General features: G+C 41.7%; 1 protein-coding gene across 4 annotated transcripts in view; it reads right to left on the bottom strand.

Annotated features, from left to right (window-relative positions):
* Positions 1-7,778, bottom strand: part of XIAP (X-linked inhibitor of apoptosis) — a 38,095-nt gene extending 30,317 nt beyond the window's left edge. Inside the window, exons 1-2 of one of the 4 annotated variants that reach the window (XM_018044167.1) lie at positions 7,665-7,778; positions 7,283-7,409 (exon numbers count right to left, since the gene is read on the bottom strand). The gene's annotated coding sequence lies outside the window, so the exon portion shown is untranslated. Of the gene's footprint in view, positions 1-6,824; positions 7,619-7,664 lie in introns of those variants that run through there. The other 3 variants (XM_018044166.1, XM_013976255.2, XM_005700353.3) reach the window with 3 other exon arrangements.
* Between the last annotated feature and the right edge of the window lie 4,815 nt (positions 7,779-12,593).

Below are 12,593 nucleotides of genomic sequence, written 5' to 3'. Positions count from 1 at the left end.
GTCTTAAAGCTTGAAAGCTTGTATTAACCTATGGAAAAAAAAAGAACATCTCAGCAGAAAACAAATTTACAAGTAGCAAATACTAATGGCCAACAAACATGCAAAAATGTTAAATATCATGAGTGATTAAAGAAATAAACATTTCAAAAGATATCATTTTTGTACGTTCTGGCAGAGATTGCCATCACTAACAATAAAAATCCAGTGGATGAGAAGATAAAGTACAACAGTCATTCTTGTTGGTGGAACTAAAAACTGGTACACCTTTTCTAGAGAGCAATCTGACAATACATTCTCAAAGCTTTAAATACATGGTTACTTTCTGAACCAGCCATCCTAGTACTAAAGCATTAACACTAAGGAAATGATCAAGGATGTTTTAAAAAAATATGTATATGAGGATGTTCAATACAGCAATATTAATTAAAAAAAAAACTCATTCCCAACAAAAGAGGACAGCACTTTGTTAATGTAGATACTAGGCAACCTTTAAAAACTTAGGTTGTAGAATACTGTTAGGTAGTTAGAATAGGGAAAAGGAGTCCAAAATGGCAGTGGCTAAAAGACAAGGAAGGGAAAAGCCCGTGAAAATAGAACAAAGGAAGGTCAAAGAAAGGTTTGAGGAGGACCAGAGTGAGGACTTCGGGTAGAACAGCACTCCTGGCTGAGCCCAATTTGCATAGTGCAGGCCCAGGGGGAAGAAGACATATAAAAGGAGGAGCCAAGTGCTCTCTGGCGCTCCACCCGCGCCCCCCCCCCCCGCCCCGCCTCCGCCTCCCCACCTGCGTACACTCTTTCTCCTTCTCTCACTACCCCACCCCCACACGCATGCTCCTCCACTCTCTTCTCTTCTTCGAGGATGGATTCTCCTGCTATCTTCTAAATAAAATAGAGCTGTAACACTGCTTTGTCTAAGAGCTATGACACAGTCTGTTCAACACCCAAAGCTGTGACGCGCCGAGGGCTTTAATGTCTGTCACTCCAAATCACTGTGATGAGACAAGAACTGAGAAGCATACACTCGCCTGACACTACTAAAGGACAAAAATATGTGTTCATGATGTTGTATTAAGTGAAAAAAGCTGGTTATAAAACAATATTGTCTAGTATAATCCCAATTATAAAAAATACCAATATATAAGGGGCTTCCCTGGTGGCTCAGTTAGTAAAGAATTCGCCTGCAATGAGGGAGACCTAGGTTCAATCCCTGGGTTGGGAAGATACCCTGGAGAAGGGAATGGCTAGCCACTCCAGTATTCTGGTCTGGAGAATTGCATGGACAGAGGAGACTGGCAGGCTACAGTCCATGGGGTCACAAAGAGATGGACATGACTGAGCAATATATAAAGATTTAGGCTAAATTACTCTTGCCTGGAAAATCCTATGGAGGAGCCTGGTAGGCTGCAGTCCATGGGGTCGCTAAGAGTTGGACTTCACTTTCACTTTTCACTTTCACGCATTGGAAAAGGAAATGGCAACCCACTCCAGTGTTCTTGTCTGGAGAATCCCAGGGACGGGGGAGCCTGGTGGGCTGCTGTCTATGGGGTCACATAGAGTTGGACACGACTGAAGTGACTTAGCAGCAGCAGCAGCAGGCTAAACTACATATTAAAACTCTACTGTGGTTATCTCTGGGTACTGGGATTACTGACTTTAATTTTCTTCTTTATGGTTTTCTTAATTTTCTAAATTTTATCCAGCAAATAGATTCTAATTAAAAGAAAAAAGCAAAAACAAAAAAGAAAAAAACAGTTGGACTCTTGATTAATCAAGGTCCTTTATACAATTGTGCCCAGCAGGCTGGGGGTGTTATTTGGCTATCTGCCATATGACAATGTTTCCTTCTATTCCTATCTGTGAATAAAATGGCATGGTAAGCTATCATTAGTGGGGCCTGCTATTGCAAGGTTTTGGCTCTTTTTTCACATAAAATAATTTTTATAACTTATAACAAGGAGAGGGAAGAATGTATTCTTAGGTCCTTATCTTTTTGCCTATTCTGAGAATTTGTCAACTTGCTACTTTGTAATATTATTGTCAATTATCAAGTTAAAAATAAAAGGGTCCTTCCCTGGTGGTCCAGTGGTTAAAGAGTCCAGGCTCCCATGGCAGATGGCAAAGTTTGACCCCGGTTGGGGAACTAAGATCCTCCATGCTGTGGCAAAGCCAAAAAAAAAAAAAAAAGAGGATACAGGTCAACTCCCAGAGATAAAAGCAGTAACCAGGTTATGTACAAGTGGTTGGCTATGAACACATGTCTTTTGGTCCACTGCCTGGGTAGCAGTAAATTACTAGCAGAGAAGACTGAGAAACATTAGTAATAATGATACCTGATTGCTTATTGTTAACTTGAGTTGAAAAGAAAAGATTTCACTGAAAAATGTCTGAGTGATATCTACTGCTGGAGTTCTAAACTTGTTCACTTAATACCTTAAGAAAATAATTTGGGGGCACTGGTAAGAAAGCAGTCTCCCCTGATCTTCAGCCAAAAATTTCCCTGAAATAATTTTTACAAAAGGGCAGCTCAGAATCAAGAACACGGAAAAGTAAAATCATTATATTTGTTGATATCCAAAGGCAAAACTTATTCAACATAATTTACTTATATTTGTGCTAAGCAGGAAAGTAGAAATCACTTTTTCATTTTCAGATAAAGAAATTAAAGCATAAGGAAATTAAACGATTTGATGAAGGCCACAGAAACCAGAACTTATTCTATCTGATACTTGCTCAGATAACTTTTGCTGATAGAGTGATCAGGATGCGGTACTGGAAAAAATCAGATGGTTCCACAAATGCCGTTCTGAGGTTCTTTTAATAAATGACTTGGTGAATGGGTAGTAACTACCCTAAGTCTTTCTCAGGATTAAGTATTCTCTTCCATGATCATGTTGGGATCACAAGCAAGTGCCGAAACAAGTTCTTGATAAAGGGCAACATCTTTTCTTTTTCCCCAGCAAAAATATTGTACTCTTTCTAAAAGCTACTCTGTTGTCTCTAAGCAAACATTTAGTAGGTTTGTCTTCCACTGGGATTGAGTTAAAAAAAGACACAAAATGAAGGAAATGTTGCTACAGTGACTACAAGCCACATTAAAACAGTACAACATATTTAATGAATGCTCCATGTGTTTTAAACACTATAGACCAAGTTTCATTTCCCTCTATCCCATTATTTTAACTATATGCATTTTCTCTAATCTACTAAAACATGCTGAATTGAAACTAAGTTTCTAACCCTATTTGTTTCAAAGGTCAGAATTTAACCAGGAACTTGCGTGATTCCACAGCCCATCCTCTTTTACCATGTTACCTCCTATAATAACTAAAATATGTAATGTGCTTTACAATCTACAATTTTTTCATGTGTGGTAGCTAATTTAACCTACACATCCTACACCCATTTGAAATACTGGGAAACAGTGATTTTCTGACTGGTTGTTACTCATCAAGGATCATGTGGTCAGTGAAAGTGAAAGTGAAGTCGCTCAGTCATGTCTGACTCTTTGCGACCCCATAGACTAGCTACCAGGCTCCTCCCTCCATGGGATTCTCCAGGCAAGAATTCTGGAGTGGGTTGCCATTTCCTTCTCCAGGGGATCTTCCCGACCCAGGGATTGAACCTGGGTCTCCCGCATTGTACGCAGATGTTTTACCATCTGAGCCACCAGGGAAAAAATGCAAACCCAGTGATTATGACCAATCTAGGTATAAGGAGGCTTCTCTGGTGGCTCAATGGTAAAGAATCCACCTGCCAATGCAGGAGACGTGGGTTCGATCACCGGGTCAGGAAGATCCCCTGAAGAAGGGAATGGATGGCCACCAACTCCAGTATTCTTGTCTGGAGACTTTTATGGACAGAGAAGCCTGGCGGGCTACAGTCCATCCGGTTGCAAAGAGTCAGACATGACTGAGCAACTAACAATAACGAAAGGTATAAGGAAATTACTATTGGGATTATTTGTAGAAAGGGTAGTCCAGTAAGGTAAAAAATGTTAGGCTCTGTGCCTTTCAAGGCTTGAAAAATTAGGTGGAGCCACAAAAGGCACATCACATAGCAATAAATGCTGAGAAGTCTGTGTTATGAGGTCAACAAAGTCATTACAGGAATAAGCATAAAAGTTCAAACCATATATAAGTATTTACAGATATACCAGAGAATACACAGTGGCACCAGCTTTGCCCAGTTTAGGATATTAGCTTTAACTCACTCAGTTCAACCTCTGTCTGACCATCTGAGTTCAAGCTATTCCCAGTCAATGTAGGTAAACCTCACTTTTTACCACAATCCATATTATAGAAGCAGATCAGAACGACAGTGAATCACATGTATCCATAACAAAGACTGGGTACCAATTATACCAAATCAAATCCCCAAATGTATCAAATAGCACAGCTACAACTATATCATAATTAAAAATAAAAGTCCATGCCAAGTTCTACAAAATGGACATAAATATGCTTTTATCACACAAAGGACAACCTATTAAGTATATGCAGAGTAGATAAACATATAACTTAAGTTTGGCCTCAAGTTCTTACGGCAGATACATTTCTCTTATATAATATTCCAAATGCTCTTTTCATGCTTTGAATTAAGTGAAACAAATATACTTTAAAATTTATGAAAAAGAAACATGGAGGCAATGAGGTTGAATGATTCGCTCACAATCCTTCAGCTAATCAGAAACAAAGTCAACATAGGAACTCAGGCTTTCAATCTAAGGCTCTTTCCACTGTACCACATGACCTCTAAGATGTGAAAATAATATTTGTTCAACTCAGGATCAATTTATTTTACCACTACTGTTTTTAATCTCCTCAAATCTACTCACACAATGACCTTAAACAGTGCTACAGATTACATTCTGTAATACTATTACCAGATTAGACCACAAAGTTTGAGACATGACAGCTCATGATAATCTCCCATCCTCAAGAGAACAAGGGCATCTATTTTGCTATATTCATCTTCAGGATTCTACCACATAGTACAATACCTGGCATATATTGTAGATGCTCAGTAAGTTTTTTTTTTTAAATAAATTAGCGTTTTTTTTTTTTTAATCTGTTAGTACCAACTACCAGATTTAAATATGGGACCAAACAAAAACAGGAAAATATCATTATTTCACACGGAGTCTCTAAGCATTTATAATATAAACAAACGATTTATTAAATGAGTTAATGTTTATAACCAAATAAATACAAGGGAACATTTATGTTAGTAAAATATTTCAAGAACTATACAAGTTAATGTTTACAACCAAATACAAGGGGAACATTTATGTTAGTTAAATATTTCAAGCTCTATACAAGTTAACTGAGTCATTAATTACAGTAATTCTTATCTAGTGAAATGGACCTGACTTTTAGTCAGTATTCCCTTCTCCCCCACCTCGCTGGAGTCATCGAATGCACTAGAAAGCAATAAAATTACAGGTGTAGTACAAGGTACACTGGACTAGGACCTAGACTCTAGTCCAAGCTCTGTTAATAATTAGATATATGACCTTAGGCAATTCACTTTTTTTTTTCTTGTGTCTTAACCTGGTAATAAAAACAAAAAAGCTGAACTAATCACCAGGGACCTTTACCGTCTTAATTTTTTTATATGATTTTTACAAAGATTTTTAAGTTCAGAATTTTTTGTGTCAAATTTGATATCCTGAATGTTATAATTTGTTAATTATTCAATAATTAAAAGCTTAGCACATTTTCCAAAACTATATAAAGACTAACAAAATACACTGTTACCGTCTTACATTAGCAGTAATAGGAGAAAACCAAAGATGAAATATGAGCATCAGATAATCAGGCCTGCTTTGCCAGTTGGGCTGACATGAACCTCTCTAGATTTTACAAATCACTGATACATAAATACATATGGGTATATAAATATATATATACATACCATTGATACTTGTTTATACTGATATACATAATATGTGTGCAAACTTTAAAACTTGTTTTTAAGCTTTAAAATCAATACTTGTTCACGGTGAGAATTTCAAACAGTACATTAGGTCACATATGAGGTGCAAAATAAAAAGCCTCCCTCCAACCTCCAGAAGTAACCACTGTTAACATTTTTTTTGTACATCCTTCAAGAACTTTTCTGAGCACATACATCTAGATGTGTGCATGTATAAATCTTTTTAACTTCTTGAATGATGAAGAAAAATACCACAAGCACTGGCTTCATAAGCATGTTAAATACACTTTAAGTAGGTAGCACAGTTGTATGGCACAAAGTGGTATATGCTTCAGAAATGTTCACTGACTACATCTTCATTTTCTTGATTGGAGGCTAAGTGGAGCAGTTGCACAGAAAGCAACAGCAAGGAATCGACTAGCATTAGGCAAGCCATGAAATCTTCCTATGCCTTAGTTTTTGCTTTTGTAAATATCATGGGTGGACTAAGACCCCATCCAGTTCTAAAGTGTGATAATTCTAAGATGGCTGTCACAGTATTCTCTTGAACTGGATATAACAAATGTTAAGTAAAAAAAGAGAGAAAAAAAAGAAACACTATAGAAACCTCCGACCTTACAAGAGTAAATTTTTCTACCATTAACTATCATGGTAGCACATTTGCGACATAAGTAGTGATGCAATTATATCTGAAAAAAATAGTAGATTATTAAAATTTGATAGGTTTTTTAAAAGCTTTGATTGACGTTTTTCCTTTTTTGGAGGTGGAGAGGGCTATTGCTTAGTATCAGCAATAACCACTCTCCCTCCTCCCGATGAGAAAACAATTAAGTGTATTATGGAGTTAAAATAATGAAACTGAAAGTTAGACTGAATTTTGTTTTACTCACAGAATATGCTGGGGAGGTGACAAAGGTTGGAAAGAATTACTAGCTAATTTCCTCTTCCGGAAGGTCTTTGGCTTCTATTCTTTCTGTTCACATGCTCTTACCAGACACACTCCACCCAGCTCCATACCCTGGCACAGGCATCAGATGGGGGGGGGCGGGGGGTCCCCTTAGATCATTTTTTAAAAAAAGTTCTTCGACTCGTTTTACCTTAGGGGTCACGGGGTTTGAGGAGGCACGCAGGCGGCCTGAAGCCACCCATGCCTTTCTTCGCCAGTCCCGGGAGCCTGGGCACGAACCCCGGGCGGGCCACTCGCGCCTGGCAGGGGCTGCCCCCCTGCCCTCCCTCGCAGCGCGGGGCCCAAGGAGAAGGAGGGGAGAAGAGAAGGGAAGACAGAAGGAGAGGGGAGGGGAGAGAAGGAAAGGGGAGGGAGGCGGAAGCCCGCCCGGGCAGTACCCACCGCGCCAGGAGAGCCGGCCTAGATCGCCCGAGGCGCCCCGCGCGGTGCTGAGGGGAGGGTCCTGGAGGAGGGGCGGCCCAAGCCCCAATCTGGAAGTGCCAACTCCTCTCGGCGGCCAGGCCCCAGCCTAGAAGGAAACGGAAGTCCCTTCCTTTCCCTCACTCGCCCGCCCACCGCCCAGAGCAACCACGAGTCGGGGAATCCAAAGTGCCTCCAAGCCACGGCCTCAAACAGACAAGGCACGCGGCGCAGCCCGTCTGTCTCCCGCCCCAGCCGCGCCGCCGAGCCCCTCAAAGTCTTCGGGCCTCCGCCCCCGCCGCGAGGCCAGCCTCCCGCTCAGTGAAGCCCCTCCTTCTTCCCCCTCCGCCATTTTCTAACTTACCCCTCCAGCCCTCGATTTGCGCTGAGCCAGCCCGCCTGCGGCTCCGCCGAGGTCCCGCCACTCCCTCAGGCTACCGGGGGCAACCGTCACAAACGAAGCCCTATTTACCCCACCTGCCCCTCCCCCCCCCGCCCCGACCGCCTGGAAACCAGAACCTGACAGAGAGGCGCGCACGCGCACTGGACACCTCGTAGTCCCCGCCCCCAGCTCCAGTGTTTCCTCTTTTGGCCTCGAGGTATTTTTCCCACGGTTTTTACCTGCTGAGCCCTGGAGTGAAGGAGTAACAGAGGTAAAAGACTGAAAAGATAAAGAGAGTGAACATGTCCAGTTCTTGCTGGAGACCACTTAACGTGCTTGGCGTGTGACTACTTCTTTGTTGTAATTTTGACAATCCTTTAAGGTAGGCACTCTCATGGTAAACCAATTTTAAGAGAGGAAATTGAGGCCCAGCGATGCCCCAATAGAACACAACTAATAAACAAGGGAACTGGGAGTAGAACATGACCTGTGTTCAAGAACTGAAGGTGAAAGGAAAGGGAAAGACGTTCAATAGTGTAACAGGAGGGAAAGGGGCAGGGCACAGCCTTTGAAAGAGGCTGATTAGAGAACATAAACTGATTAGAATCAAATGGGTCTAAGATGGCAGAACTGTTGAGTTCAACTAGACTGATCCTCAATCAGCAAACTAAATGACACACCCAGAGGTGCCATGACAATTCCATGAGACCAAGAAGTGGGCCGTGGCCCAATTCCTAGAAATCTCTTCCCCTTCCCCAAAATAGCTGGAATAATCTTCCCACTGATTAACATACCCAGCCCAGAAAAACTAACCAAGACACATTTTGTGGCTGCACTCCCTATCTGCAATGGCCCAAACTCTGCCTGTGGAGTGTGCTTCTCTCTGAATCTGAATAAATCGGCTTCTTACCTATTACTTGTATCTTGCATGGAATTCTTTCTGCGATGAGACATCAAGAACCTGAGTTTCATTAGGTCCTGAAACAAGGTTCCTTGGGTTTTGGCTGGGTTTAAATACTAGCATATGGGTTCAAGTCCCGGTCTGAGGTAAATGGTTTCAACAGGAGTGAGAAAGGGATTGGGAGATGAAGGGAAAATGAACAAGGAAGAAGGAAAGCCAAAGGATGAAAAACAAAAGAAATCTATGCACATAAATTCCTGATGATAGCCTAGACTTATTGCAAATATGTCGTTCAGTTCAGTCGCTCAGTCGTATCCAACTCTTTGCGACCCCATGGACTGCAGCACGTCAAGCTTCCCTGTCCATCACCAACTCCAGGAGCTTGCTCAGACTCATGTCCATTGAGTCGATGATGCCATCCAACCATATCATTCTCTATCATCCCCTTCTCTTCCTGCTTTCAATTTTTCCCCGTATCAAGGACTTTTCCAATGAGTCAGTTCTTCACATCAGGTGGACAAAGTACTGAGCTTCAGTTTCTGCTTCAGCATCAGTCCTTGCAATGAATATTCAGGGCTGATTTCCTTTACTATGGACTGGTTGGATCTCCTTACAGTCCAAGAGACTCTCAGGAGTCTTCTCCAACACCACAGTTCAAAAGCATCAATTCTTCAGTGCTCAGCTTTCTTTATGGTCCAACTCTCAAATCCACACATGACTACTGGAAAAACCATAGCTTTGACTAGATGGACCTTTGTTGGCAAAGTAATGTCTCTGCTTTTTAATATGCTGTCTAGGTTTGTCATAACTTTTCTTTCAAGGAACAAGCGTCTTTTAATTTCATGGCTGCAGTCACCATCTGCAGTGATTTTGGAGCCCAAGAAAATAAAGTCTGCCACTGTTTCCATTGTTTCCTCATCTATTTGCCATGAAGTGATGGGACCATGAACGTTGAGTTTTAAGCCAGCTTTTTCATCTCCTCTTTCACCTTCATCAAGAGGCTGTTTAGTTACTCTTCGCTTTCTGCCACAAAGGTGGCTTCATCTGCATATCTGAGGTTACTGATATTTCTCCCAGCAATCTTGATTCCGGCTTGTGCCTCATCCAGTCGGGCATTTCACATGATGTACTCTGCATATAAGTTAAATAAGCAAGGTGACAATATACAGCCTTGACATACTCCTTTGCCAATTTGAAACCAGTCTGTTGTTTCATGTTTGGTTCTAACTGTTGCTTCTTGACGTGCATACAGATTTCTCAAGAGGCAGGTCAGGAGGTATGGTATTCCCATCTCTTTCAGAATTTTCCACAGTTTATTGTGATCCACACAGTCAAAGGCTTTGGCATAGTCAATGAATCAGAAGTAGATAAACATCTACTTCTGAAATTTTCTTACTTTTCTATGATCCAGTGGATTTGGGCAATTTGATCTCTGGTTCCTCTGCCTTTTCTAAATCCAGCTTGAACATCTGAAGTTCTCAGTTCATGTACTATTGAAGCCTGGCTTGGAGAATTTTGAGCATTACTTTGCTAGCATGAGATGAGTGAGATGAGTGCAATTTTGTGGTAGTTTGACCATTCTTTGACATCACTTTTCTTCAGGAATGGAAAGAAAAAGTGACCTTTTCCAGTCCTGTGGCCACTGCTGAGTTTTCCAAATTTGCTGGCATATTAAGTACAGCACTTTCACAGCATCATCTTTTAGGATTTGAAATAGCTCAGCTGGAATTCCATCACCTCCACTAGCTTTGTTCGTAGTGATGCTTCCTAAGGCCCACTTGACTTTGCACTCCAGGTTGTCTGGCTCTAGGGGAGTGATCACATCATTGTGGTTATCTGGGCCATTAAGATCTTTTTTTGGTATAGTTTTTCTGTGTATTCTTGCTACCTCTTTTTAATATCTTCTGCTTCTGTTAGGGACCAACAAATATGCTGTAGGAACAGACAGATGAATTAGACTCTCAGATGAATCATGTTTCACAAACATGGGCTCCCTTACAGGTTAGTGTAGTAAGTTGAGAAGTTCTGAATGAAAATGTTTCATGTCAAGGGGAAGATCATTAAGTATCACCTGCATCCTCAAATGATCCTTTTATCTTTCTTGAAAGTATCATCCTGAGAAGTCAGATTATTGTCATTTTTCTGCTCACATCCCTCTAATGGTTCCCTGTTTCATGCAAAGTAAAACCACAGATTTATAATGGCCTACAAAGGCTGTGGTAACCAGCCACTAAGATGATATCCAGTAATCGAGGACATGGAACAACAGACTGGTTCCAAATAGGAAAAAGAGTACGTCAAGGCTGTATATTGTCACCCTGCTTATTTAACTTATATGGAGAGTACGTCATGAGAAACCCTGAGCTAGAAGAAGCACAAGCTGGAATCAAGATTACCGGGAGAAATAGCAATAACCTCAGATATGCAGTTGACACCACCCTTATGGCAGAAAGTGAAGAGGAACTAAAAAGCCTCTTGATGAAAGTGAAAGAGGAGAGTGAAAAAGTTAGCTTAAAGCTCAACATTCAGAACACTAAGATCATGGCATCTGGTCTATTCACTTCTTGGGAAATAGATGGGAAAACAGTGAAAACAGTGGCAGACTTTATTTTGGGGAGCTCCAAAATCACTGTAGATGGTGATTGCAGCCATGAAATTAAAAGACGCTTACTCCTTGGAAGAAAAGTTATGGCCAACCTAGATAGAATATTCAAAAGCAGAGATATTATTTTGCCGACAAAGGTCCAACTAGTCAAGGCTATGATTTTTCCAGTGGTCATATATGGATGTGAGAGTTGGACTGTGAAGAAAGCTGAGCGCCGAAGAATTGATGCTTTTGAACTGTGGTGTTGGAGAAGACTCCTGAGAGTCCCTTGGACTGCAAAGAGATCCAACTAGTCCATTCTAAAGGAGATCAGTCCTGGGTGTTCTTTGGAAGGACTGATGCTAAAGCTGAAACTCGAATACTTTGGCCACCTCATGCAAAGAGTTGACTCATTGGAAAAGACTCTGATGCTGGGAGGGATTGGGGGCAGGAGGAGAAGGGGACAACAGAGGATGAGATGGCTGGATGGCATCACCGAATCGATGGACATGAATTTGAGTGATCTCTGAGAGTTGGTGATGTATAGGGAGGCCTGGCGTGCTGCGGTTCATGGGGTCACAAAGAGTCGGACATGACTGAGTGACTGAACTGAACTGAATCTTTACCTCTTGCTCTTCACATGCTTGGGTAGTCTCATCTACAATGAACTAGGGCTGATCTGTGTAACTGATAGAATACAGTGGGAGTGACAGTGTATCATAAAGGCTAGGTCATAAGGGGCACTGTGATTTCTGCCTTGCTCTCTCTTGGATTGGTTGCTCTGGAGGAAGCCAGCTGCCATGTCATAAGGATTCTCAAACAGCATTTAGAGAGACCCACGTGGCAAAAGACTGAGTCCTCCCCTTCTCATCTCCTCCTCTCCCACCCAAAACAAGTACCAACTTCCCAATCCACCACATGAGTAAGCCACCTTGGAAGAGGATTCTACACGACAAAACCTCAGAGCCAGAACCTGCCAGCCATGCCACTCTTGAATCCCTGTGTTTTGTTTTAAAAAACTAAATTTTAGGACAATTTGTTTCTAGGCAGTTTGATGCTTTTGACCTGTGGTGCTGAAAAGACTCTTGAGAGTCCCTTGGATAGCAAGGAGATCAAACCAGTCAATCCTAAAGGAAATCAACCCTGAATACTCATTGGAAGGACTGATGCTGAAGCTGAAGCTCAAATAATTTGGTCACGTGATGTGAAGAGCCAACTCATTGGAAAAGACTCTGATGCTGGGAAAGACTGAGGGCAAGAGGAGAAGGGGGGACAGAGGATGAGATGGTTGGATGGCATCACCAACTCTATGGGCATGAGTTTGAGCAAACTCCTGGAGGTAGTGAAGGACAGGGAAGCCTGGTGTGCTGCAGTCCACGGGGTCACAAAGAGTCAGACATGACTGAGTGACTGAACAACAGTATAA

This window comes from Capra hircus (assembly GCF_001704415.2).
Source record: "Capra hircus breed San Clemente chromosome X unlocalized genomic scaffold, ASM170441v1, whole genome shotgun sequence".
Classification (NCBI taxonomy): Eukaryota; Metazoa; Chordata; class Mammalia; order Artiodactyla; family Bovidae; genus Capra; species Capra hircus.
The sequence above is the reverse complement of the archived record's forward strand: the minus strand, read 5'-3'. Positions and strand labels throughout refer to the sequence as shown.